The sequence below is a fragment of the Poromitra crassiceps genome (assembly GCF_964638095.1).
Source record: "Poromitra crassiceps genome assembly, chromosome: 1".
Classification (NCBI taxonomy): Eukaryota; Metazoa; Chordata; class Actinopteri; order Beryciformes; family Melamphaidae; genus Poromitra; species Poromitra crassiceps.
The window spans coordinates 69,879,508-69,890,574 of NC_139623.1; the positions used below are offsets into that span (position 1 = coordinate 69,879,508).

General features: G+C 46.9%; 1 pseudogene across 1 annotated transcript; it reads right to left on the bottom strand.

The window, feature by feature from the left end:
- Positions 1-774: 774 nt before the first annotated feature.
- LOC310792414 lies at positions 775-5,870 on the bottom strand (annotated as a pseudogene). The gene is made up of 2 exons: positions 5,676-5,870; positions 775-2,396 (listed from the first exon to the last, which is right to left on the bottom strand). The product of its transcript is annotated as an uncharacterized misc_RNA (transcript).
- Positions 5,871-11,067: the final 5,197 nt, after the last annotated feature.

Here is an 11,067-nt window from a genome sequence, read left to right on the forward strand (position 1 = left end):
TCAGATCAAGGGATGTAGTGCAAACTCGCCTGAATAGAAAGCGTGAGAATAAACGCCAGACCAGTCATAAAACCGGTGTAGGTCTAATTAATAAGCATGGCCGCATTGTTTTATGAACCACATGAAATTACTGTACATGCCTAGGTGCCACTGCTGAGACACGATGAAAATAAGCAAAATATAATAAAATATCGATAATAAATCTATTTTTCCTGGGGTAAAATACAAATAAAAACAAATGTCTTTGATGGCAAGACCTTGTTGAGAGGACCACCAATATTAACAAACTTGCAAAACGTAACTTCACCCAACCTTTGTTCAGCGACATTGAAAGTCAGACACGATTGAGAATGAGCAACGAACAGAGAGAGAGGAGCTCAGGTGAGCCTTTTCAAGGCTTTACTAATTTGATATAAAACATGCACTTGAGTAGCCTATATAGACATCTATGTTTTGAGCAATAATGTCACTTACTGTATAGCCTACACCTCTTTAAATAGCAACATCATTGCTGTTATTGAACTCCGCTCACCCAACGGAACTGGTAACACAACAATGTAGCACACCATTTATTCACATTGGTCGACTCGACACAATGCTGTTTTTATAGGCTCACAAAATAGGCTCATATGCAAACAAACAAGTAAATATGTATGTTAAATACATATCAAAACCATGCCTCAACAAGCCAACACATGGCATAATGCTGTGTATCACAACATCCCCATGTTTGACTGTTGGCTCCACATTTAAAAAAAACCTTTAAGATTTCCTTTAAACAGGCCTGGGTGAGATTTTAATTCTCCTGACTAGTGCAAGGACTCTGGTTTTGATTTCTTTGGTCGTCAAGGAGTACACGATGGGATTGACGCAGGGCGGGATGCAGGAGGACAGCGACAGGCTCAGCACACGATGGTCCGGGTTAATGAGTCTCAGATAAAAGCCGATCATGAAAATGGAGAGAATAGGAATGAAAAATACAGCGACGAGGATGAGATGCTCAGTGCAGGTGGCCAGAGCTTTCACCCGACTTTGCAATGATTTCATCCGGAACACGGTCACCAGGATGCTGAGATACGACAGAATGATGAAAATCAAGGGGCCTAGTAGAAGCAACAAACTGGAGACAGAGGCAAAGGTCCAGTGCAAAGTGTAATCGTTGCAGGCCAGTCTAAACACAGGCGCATAGTCACAGAAGTAGCTGAACACTTTGACAGAATTGCAAAAGGAGAGACGAGTCATGATTGACGTACAAAACGCTGTTGTTCCCAGAGAGTAAGACCAGGTCAGCCCGACTATACAAGACATGCTCCGCACTGTGTTGATGGAGTGCTGACGCAGAGGGAAACATATGGCAATGAACCTGTCATAAGCAAGTATGGCAAGACCAAGTGATTCCAACGTCACAAAAGAATAATAGACAAACATCTGTACCAAACATAAATTGAACGGAACGAAATTGTCCTTAATGAGAAATGTCTTTATCATGCTGGGAATAATGCAGGTGTTCAGGACCAAATCGATCACCGCAAGGTTGCCAACAGCCACAAATTTGGGAGTGTGTAAACTGTGGTTAAAGGCAATGACGTAGATCACCAAAATATTAAACAGTACTGTAACCACATAAACAAATGTAAAAAGTAGAGATTGACGAGGTGTAGCGTCTCAAATCCGATGATATAGAAGCCTGGGGGATGGATGAGGAGTGAATCGTTAACAACATTCCTGAGAAATGACATAGTTGAACTGCACACCACCCTGTTTCCTGGAGGATGCTCTCTGCACACCCTGTCTGTCTCCTGGAGGACGCTCTCTGCACACCCTGTCTCCTGGAGGACACTCTCTGCACACCCTGTCTGTCTCCTGGAGGACGCTCTCTGCACACCCTGTCTGTCTCCTGGAAGATGCTCTCTGCACACCCTGTCTGTCTCCTGGAGGATGCTCTCTGCACACCCTGTCTCCTGGAGGACGCTCTCTGCACACCCTGTCTGTCTCCTGGAGGACGCTTTCTGCACACCCTGTCTGTCTCCTGGAGGATGCTCTCTGCACACCCTGTCTGTCTCCTGGAGGACGCTCTCTGCACACCCTGTCTCCTGGAGGATGCTCTCTGCACACCCTGTCTGTCTCCTGGAGGACGCTCTCTGCACACCCTGTCTCCTGGAGGATGCTCTCTGCACACCCTGTCTGTCTCCTGGAGGATGCTCTCTGCACACCCCCGTCTGTCTCCTGGAGGATGCTCTCTGCACACCCTGTCTGTCTCCTGGAGGACACTCTCTGCACACCCTGTCTCCTGGAGGATGCTCTCTGCACACCCTGTCTCCTGGAGGACGCTCTCTGCACACCCTGTCTCCTGGAGGACACTCTCTGGCGCACCTCAATGTGTAAAACTCTCCAGTCTAAAGAAGAAGGAAAACAACACCCAGATCACGACTTTTCTATTCTTTATGTCAAGCTATCACCTCATGTAGACCACAGGTTTTTGTGTGTGTCCTCTTTTTTTAAAGCACCTTCAAACTTGACCTGTAGGCTATAAGCAGAATACAAAGTGTATTGTCAGTCATTTCAAGCATGCATTAAATGAGCTAAAAGAAAATGAATATAACTCACCTTTTGTTATACTGAGGATCGATTTACAGTTGGACCCCATGTGATGCCGACTCCAAAAGCACCCGTGGAATCCTTGTCTCTGACCTGGAGCAGTGGAAAATATACTCTCTCCATGCATCTCCAGAGATAACATGCTTCTAATTAGCAAGAAAGTCTGTCTTAATTGTGCAATACCACATTATCCCCCTTGGTCCGTGGAGAGTAGGCTATGCTTAATTTGTCTGAACATATCTTTCATTTGAAACTTATTTTTGAATAATGATCCAGTTATTCTGGACATCTCACTAACCCCTAATCTCAATGACAGGGATGCATGGAAACCTTTTTACTGTTTGTGCGTTTTAGAAGTCTGGGGCAGCTGCTGATATGCTTTCAGGACTAAGGACAGAGACTTGATGACATGAGCAGCTTTACTTACTTCATGACCAGGGGTGGAACTACTCAAAAATTACTTACTGTAATCAAGTCATTTTTTGGGGTACTTGTACTTTTAAGAGTAATTTTTTCAAGTCTAATTTTACTCTTACTCAAGTATGGATTGCACTATGTCATCTACTTCACTACTTTTAAAATCATAATTCGCTACTGAGTACAATTTGAATGAATGTAAATCCAAACATGCAAACCTTTCATCTGCATTTTACAATGCACATAAAAGGCTATCAACTGATCGCAAACGGGCCAATGAAAACCATGAAATAGGGATGACAGGTTAGGTTTCCGCTTTGGAGAGACGTGACTACACTGACCAGAACAGTCCAGGAGTTGGGAGTAATTTTGGAGAAAAAGAAAAATGGAGACGGACAACAGCAAAGTTTTGCTTCCTGTCTGCTGCTGATGCTAAGAAACGATCTCAGACAGTGGTTGTCAAACAGAAATGATTGGATTTACTTCTTGAAACAGACTCAACAGCCATGGAAAAGTCACAGTCTGACCCTGTGGTGATGTACATGGATTTTTCCAGCAGATAATGAGGAAAGCCTGGTAAACCACATGACCCGCTGGTTTACCAGGCTCAAGAACTCTGACATTGTTGATCTTTCATTCATCTCATTTATCAAAGAAATGTGCTTTGTTGAAAGTATTGTAACGGCACAGCTCGAGGCTGGTATCAAACCCAAGGTGACCTCGGGGCGAGGTCTCTCGCTTAAGCGCAACATGTTAACTATCAGACCAAAGGGACAATCCTGTTTCGCTTTATACCGCATCGCTACAGTATATATTTTCTACATGGATCTCCCATTTCAATTGAATGCCTGTTGACAGCCTGCTATTAAACATTGATGGGTAAAAAAGTAACTTTAAAAGAGTACTTTTTACTTTTACTGAAGTATTCTTTAAACACCAGCCATTTTACTTGTAGTGGAGTAATATTATAGTAATGTAACTGTAGCGAAGCTTGTGGGCTTGCCTCGTGAAGTGTGCTGGATCGTAGATGAGGGCTCACGGGCCGTGGTCGATCAGAACCACAGAGATGTCGATCCTCGGACGCGGTTGAAGGAATACCACTCGTGACCTGGCTGGTTGTAAGGCAGTCGGTCACCAGGGCCTGGCTGATTGTAAGACAGCCAGGATTCGGCTTGGGTTCGGATTTGATCGTGGCAAGGGTAGACATTATGAAGTAGAATAGAGAGGAAGGTAGTATACCGGAAGTATATGGAATACCGGAAGTATATAGCGTCACAGAACACTTTGTTTATATCCCTGCGTTTGTGATGTCACAACGTCCAGGGAGCTATGACATCATCGGTGTTATGTCTGACATCGCCGATGACCTCACAGGTGAACTCTATGCTATGACATCATCGGTGACCCCGTAAAGTCCCGTCCGCCATCACAGTCAGCCTAGACCGCCTGACATCGCCGATGACCTCACAGGTGAACTCTGACATCATCATTGATGATGTCATCATCATTACGTCGTTGGCGCGCCGGCTTGTGGGCAAGAACAGGCCTGACGGTGGGCCATTATGGACCCTTTTCTACAGCCGCTCCCAGATTCCTGTGGGGAATCTGTATTCTTCCAGAAATGGCCGGAATGGCCCTCCAGTCCCACCTGGTATAGGCAGGGCTTGGTTGATTATTCTGGCAGTGGGGGGGGCTGTGGTCCGCTTGGCCACCGGCCGGGTGTAGGTACGGGTCTACACGTTGTTGTCCAGTCCCGTACATCACAAGAGCCAAGATTTGGTGACTGTCCTCGTTGGCCAGGATGTGTGTGGGAGCTGGGGGTCTACCCAGCAACTGCTGTAGTGAGCTGTAGTGGCCTCTGGGGGCTTGAGTTTCCAGTTGAGGAAACTCAGCGGCGTGAGGTCAGCGCGGGAGCCGCTCAGGAGCCGGGGGTCTACCCAGCTACTGCGGTAGTGAGGAGCCTCTGGTTCTGGTGGCTTGAGTTTCCAGTTGAGGAACCTCAGCGGCTTGAGGTCAGCGAGGGAGTGAGGGGCCTCTGGTGGCTTGAGTTTCCAGTTGAGGAAACTCAGCAGCATAAGGTCGGCGAGGGAGCAGTTTGTCTGCCCTCGTTGGAGGGAAGCCTCGGCCCCTAGTGCCTCGTTGGCCGCCCCGTGGAGCGCCGGTGTGGGATAGGTCTGCTCTGGGCGAATTGCCGGCGAGACGATGAGGGAGACGGCCGCCCCGTGAAGCATCTGGGGCTCCTGCCTCGCCGTCCTCAAAGGCATGTCCACTTGCTCCACTTGCTCGGACTTGTTGGCCTCCCTAGAGGCCTTGGCTGGAGTTGTCTCCATGAGCCCGGGCAGGGCCAGGAGGTGAATTCTGGGAATAGGTAGTTGAGATGGCTGGTCCCGTCCTCTGGGGGGGTCCCAGCTGTCGTGTCCAGCTATCTTGTGGGAATGATTGATGCCGGCCGGCTGACTGTGCCCTGTGCTGTTGGTCCCAACGTTCACCATGCCTACCTGAGTGTGGGGTATCCCAGTGGCGGGGTCGGCCGCCCCGTTGCACTCTTTTGCATGCTCAGGGTCGGCGACCTTTGTCCTAGGTGGGAGTGTTGGTGGCATTGGCACTGGAACAGTGGCTTCCGTAGTTTGGGTCGTTGGCTCTGGAGCCGCCGTGCTGACCTGACCCTGGTCTTGGGAGGTGCGGGGCACGGGTGAAATGTTCAGCCGGGGTGTGGCCACCGGTGAAGTGGGTGGCGCCCTCCGGGGCTCCTGCTCAGCTTGGCTCAGCAGGCGTCGGCTTCTATCCAGGCGGCGGGTTATCTGCTCTCTAGCTTGGAGGGCCTTGGCCTGGAACCTAGCATAGCCCTGTGCCATTACGGCTTCCATCCTTAGGATCTCTTCATGAGATGTTGCTTGCTGTGCCTTCCTCCTAGCGCTAGCGTGGCCAAGGGCCGGTAGGGCTCTGGCCTTGATCCATAGGAGCTCCATAAGGTTCTCTGCAGCTTCATGCCTTAAACTCAGCCCTTATCTGGGCTAAATCTGCCTCAATTTGTGCTACCTGAACACGGAATCGGTTTTCCTGGTGGCTGCGGATGAGCTCCTGCCCCGATCGGATCGTCTGGTGGGAGTGTAGGGGGTCTGGCCCCTGAGTACTACTCCTGCTGTATCCAGATTCGATCTGGTGGGGAAAGGATTGCTCCTCTGGTCGGCGAGGTGCCGTGACCAGAGCGAGCTCACCTGACTCCTGCTCCATCTCTGAGCGTCGCAAGTCCTCTGATCCGCTCGAAGGACCAATTTGTAGCGAAGCTTGTGGGCTTGCCTCGTGAAGTGTGCTGGATCGTAGATGAGGGCTCACGGGCCGTGGTCGATCAGAACCACAGAGATGTCGATCCTCGGACGCGGTTGAAGGAATACCACTCGTGACCTGGCTGGTTGTAAGGCAGTCGGTCACCAGGGCCTGGCTGATTGTAAGACAGCCAGGATTCAGCTCGGGTTCGGATTTGGTCATGGCAAGGGTAGACATTATGAAGTAGAATAGAGAGGAAGGTAGTATACCGGAAGTATATGGAATACCGGAAGTATATAGCGTCACAGAACACTTTGTTTATATCCCTGCGTTTGTGATGTCACAACGTCCAGGGAGCTATGACATCATCGGTGTTATGTCTGACATCGCCGATGACCTCACAGGTGAACTCTATGCTATGACATCATCGGTGACCCCGTAAAGTCCCGTCCGCCATCACAGTCAGCCTAGTGTCCTCTAGTAAGAGAGTGGCGTCAGCAGAGGACCAAAATGCAAGAATCATTAGCCAATGAACAGCCAGGAATGGGTCTCGCGCTACTTTTGCATGCTAAAATAAAGCCGATAATGTACAATTTGATTCATTTCAAGGGATGAAAAACCCTTTCAAAGTACAACACTGTCTATTTTGATGCAACTCGACAGTGCTGCTTTTTTTAGTGAAGAGTTCCACTTTCTACTTCCTGGAAAAAAACTGGTCCATTGGAGTGAATGGAGATGTCGGAACTCTTCTATTATACAGCTCTGAGTCAGCCTAGACCGCCTGAAATCGCCGATGACCTCACAGGTGAACTCTGACATCATCATTGATGATGTCAACATCATTACGTCGTTGGCACGCCGGCTTGTGGGCATCGACTGCCCCAAGAACAGGCCTGACGGTGGGCCATTATGGACCCTTTTCTACAGTAACAGTACTTCTACTTGAGTACAGACTCTCAGTACTTCTTCCACCACTGTTCATGTCTGACCCTCATAAAGTGGGAGAGCCCGGTCCAGGCTCACAATTGTCTAAATAGGAACCTGAAGTGGTCCTGGTCAAGACTCACAAGACCTAGTGTGTCTAGAGGGTAGACAGAGGTTCACAACAACAGCACTGTAGGAAAGAGTGAGATGATCACTCTCTTCAGAACTTCAAAAAACTCCCATATCCGAGGTTAATGCCAGCAGCAACAATGTCTTCAGGGACAGATGTTTCAAGCTTGTTGTTTTCCAGTGGGGGGAGTGGACCTTTCAGCCCTTCCAGAACCACCGCCAAATCCCAAGGAGACAACAATGGTGTGGAGACGGGGAGAAGCCTGCACGCTCGTGTCATAAAGTCACATACCAGCTCCTGTCATAAAGTCACATAGCAGCTCCTGTCATAAAGTCACATACCAGCTCATGTCATAAAGTCACATAGCAGCTCCTGTCATAAAGTCACATACCAGCTCATGTCATAAAGTCACATACTAGCTCCTGTGATAAAGTCACATACCAGCTCCTGTCATAAAGTCACATACCAGCTCCTGTCATAAAGTCACATACCAGCTCCTGTCATAAAGTTACATACCAGCTCCTGTCATAAAGTCACATACCAGCTCCTGTCATAAAGTCACATACTAGCTCCTGTCATAAAGTCACATACCAGCTTCTGTCATAAAAACACATAGCAGCTCCTGTCATAAAGTCACATACCAGCTTCTGTCATAAAGTCACATACCAGCTCCTGTCATAAAGTCACATACCAGCTCCTATCATAACGTCACATAGCAGCTCCTGTCATAAAGTCACATAGCAGCTCCTGTCATAAAGTCACATACCAGCTCCTGTCATAACGTCACATAGCAGCTCCTGTCATAAAGTCACATACCAGCTCCTGTCATAAAGTCACATACCAGCTCATGTCATAAAGTCACATACTAGCTCCTGTGATAAAGTCACATACTAGCTCCTGTGATAAAGTCACATACCAGCTCCTGTCATAAAGTCACATACCAGCTCCTGTCATAAAGTCACATACCAGCTCCTGTCATAAAGTTACATACCAGCTCCTGTCATAAAGTCACATACCAGCTCCTGTCATTAAGTCACATACTAGCTCCTGTCATAAAGTCACATACCAGCTTCTGTCATAAAGTCACATAGCAGCTCCTGTCATAAAGTCACATACCAGCTTCTGTCATAAAGTCACATACCAGCTCCTGTCATAAAGTCACATACCAGCTCCTATCATAACGTCACATAGCAGCTCCTGTCATAAAGTCACATAGCAGCTCCTGTCATAAAGTCACATACCAGCTCCTGTCATAACGTCACATAGCAGCTCCTATCATAACGTCACATAGCAGCTCCTGTCATAAAGTCACATAGCAGCTCCTGTCATAAAGTCACATACCAGCTCCTGTCATAACGTCACATAGCAGCTCCTGTCATAAAGTCACATACCAGCTCCTGTCATAAAGTCACATAGCAGCTCCTGTCATAAAGTCACATACCAGCTCCTGTCATAAAGTCACATGCTCCTGTCATAAAGTCACATAGCAGCTCCTGTCATAAAGTCACATACCAGCTCCTGTCATAAAGTCACATGCTCCTGTCATAAAGTCACATAGCAGCTCCTGTTATAAAGTCACATACCAGCTCCTGTCATAAAGTCACATACCAGCTCCTGTCATAAAGTCACATACCAGCTCTTGTCATAAAGTCACAGAGCAGCTCCTGTTATAAAGTCAGATACCAGCTCCTGTCATAAAGTCACATACTAGCTCCTGTCATAAAGTCACATACCAGCTTCTGTCATAAAGTCACATAGCAGCTCCTGTCATAAAGTCACATAGCAGCTCCTGTCATAAAGTTACATAGCAGCTCCTGTCATAAAGTCACATAGCAGCTCCTGTCATAAAGTCACGTAGCAGCTCCTGTCATAAAGTCACATAGCAGCTCCTGTCATAAAGTCACATAGCAGCTCCTGTCATAAAGTCACATACCAGCTCCTGTCATAAAGTCACATACCAGCTCTTGTCATAAAGTCACAGAGCAGCTCCTGTTATAAAGTCACATACCAGCTCCTGTCATAAAGTCACATACTAGCTCCTGTCATAAAGTCACATACCAGCTTCTGTCATAAAGTCACATAGCAGCTCCTGTCATAAAGTCACATAGCAGCTCCTGTCATAAAGTCACATACTAGCTAACTGTCATAAAGTCACATACTAGCTCCTGTCATGAAGTTACATACCAGCTCTGTCATAAAGTCACATACTAGCTCCTGTCATAAAGTCACATACTAGCTCCTGTCATAAAGTCACATACCAGCTCCTGTCATAAAGTCACATACTAGCTCCTGTCATAAAGTCACATAGCAGCTCCTGTCATAAAGTCACATACCAGCTCCTGTCATAAAGTCACATACCAGCTCCTGTCATAAAGTCACATAGCAGCTCCTGTCATAAAGTCACATACCAGCTCCTGTCATAAAGTCACATACCAGCTCCTGTCATAAAGTCACATAGCAGCTCCTGTCATAAAGTCACATAGCAGCTCCTGTCATAAAGTCACATAGCAGCTCCTGTCATAAAGTCACATACCAGCTCCTGTCATAAAGTCACATACTAGCTCCTGTCATAAAGTCACATACCAGCTCCTGTTATAAAGTCACATACCAGCTCCTGTTATAAAGTCACATAGCAGCTCCTGTCATAAAGTCACATAGCAGCTCCTGTCATAAAGTCACATAGCAGCTCCTGTCATAAAGTCACATAGCAGCTCCTGTCATGAAGTCACATAGCAGCTTCTGTCATAAAGTCACATACTAGCTCCTGTTATAAAGTCACATACCAGCTCCTGTCATAAAGTCACATACCACATAAAGTCACATACCAGCTCCTGTTATAAAGTCACATACCAGCTCCTGTCATAAAGTCACATACTAGCTCCTGTCATAAAGTCACATACCAGCTCCTGTTATAAAGTCACATACCAGCTCCTGTTATAAAGTCACATAGCAGCTCCTGTCATAAAGTCACATAGCAGCTCCTGTCATAAAGTCACATACCAGCTCCTGTCATAAAGTCACATAGCAGCTCCTGTCATAAAGTCACATAGCAGCTCCTGTCATAAAGTCACATACCAGCTCCTGTCATAAAGTCACATACCAGCTCCTGTCATAAAGTCACATACCAGGTCCTGTCATAAAGTCACATACCAGCTCCTGTCATAAAGTCACATACCAGCTCCTGTCATAAAGTCACATACCAGCTCATGTTATAAAGTCACATACCAGCTCCTGTCATAAAGTCACATACCAGCTCCTGTCATAAAGTCACATAGCAGCTCCTGTCATAAAGTCACATACCAGCTCCTGTCATAAAGTCACATACCAGCTCCTGTCATAAAGTCACATACCAGCTCCTGTCATAAAGTCACATAGCAGCTCCTGTCATGAAGTCACATACCAGCTCCTGTCATAAAGTCACATACCAGCTCCTGTCATAAAGTCACATAGCAGCTCCTGTCATAAAGTCACATACTAGCTCCTGTCATAAAGTCACATACCAGCTCCTGTCATAAAGTCACATAGCACGCTCCTGTCATAAAGTCACATACTAGCTCCTGTCATAAAGTCACATACTAGCTCCTGTCATAAAGTCACATACCAGCTCCTGTCATAAAGTCACATACCAGCTCCTGTCATAAAGTCACATACCAGCTCCTGTCATAACGTCACATAGCAGCTCCTGTCATAAAGTCACATACCAGCTCCTGTCATAAAGTCACATAGCAGCT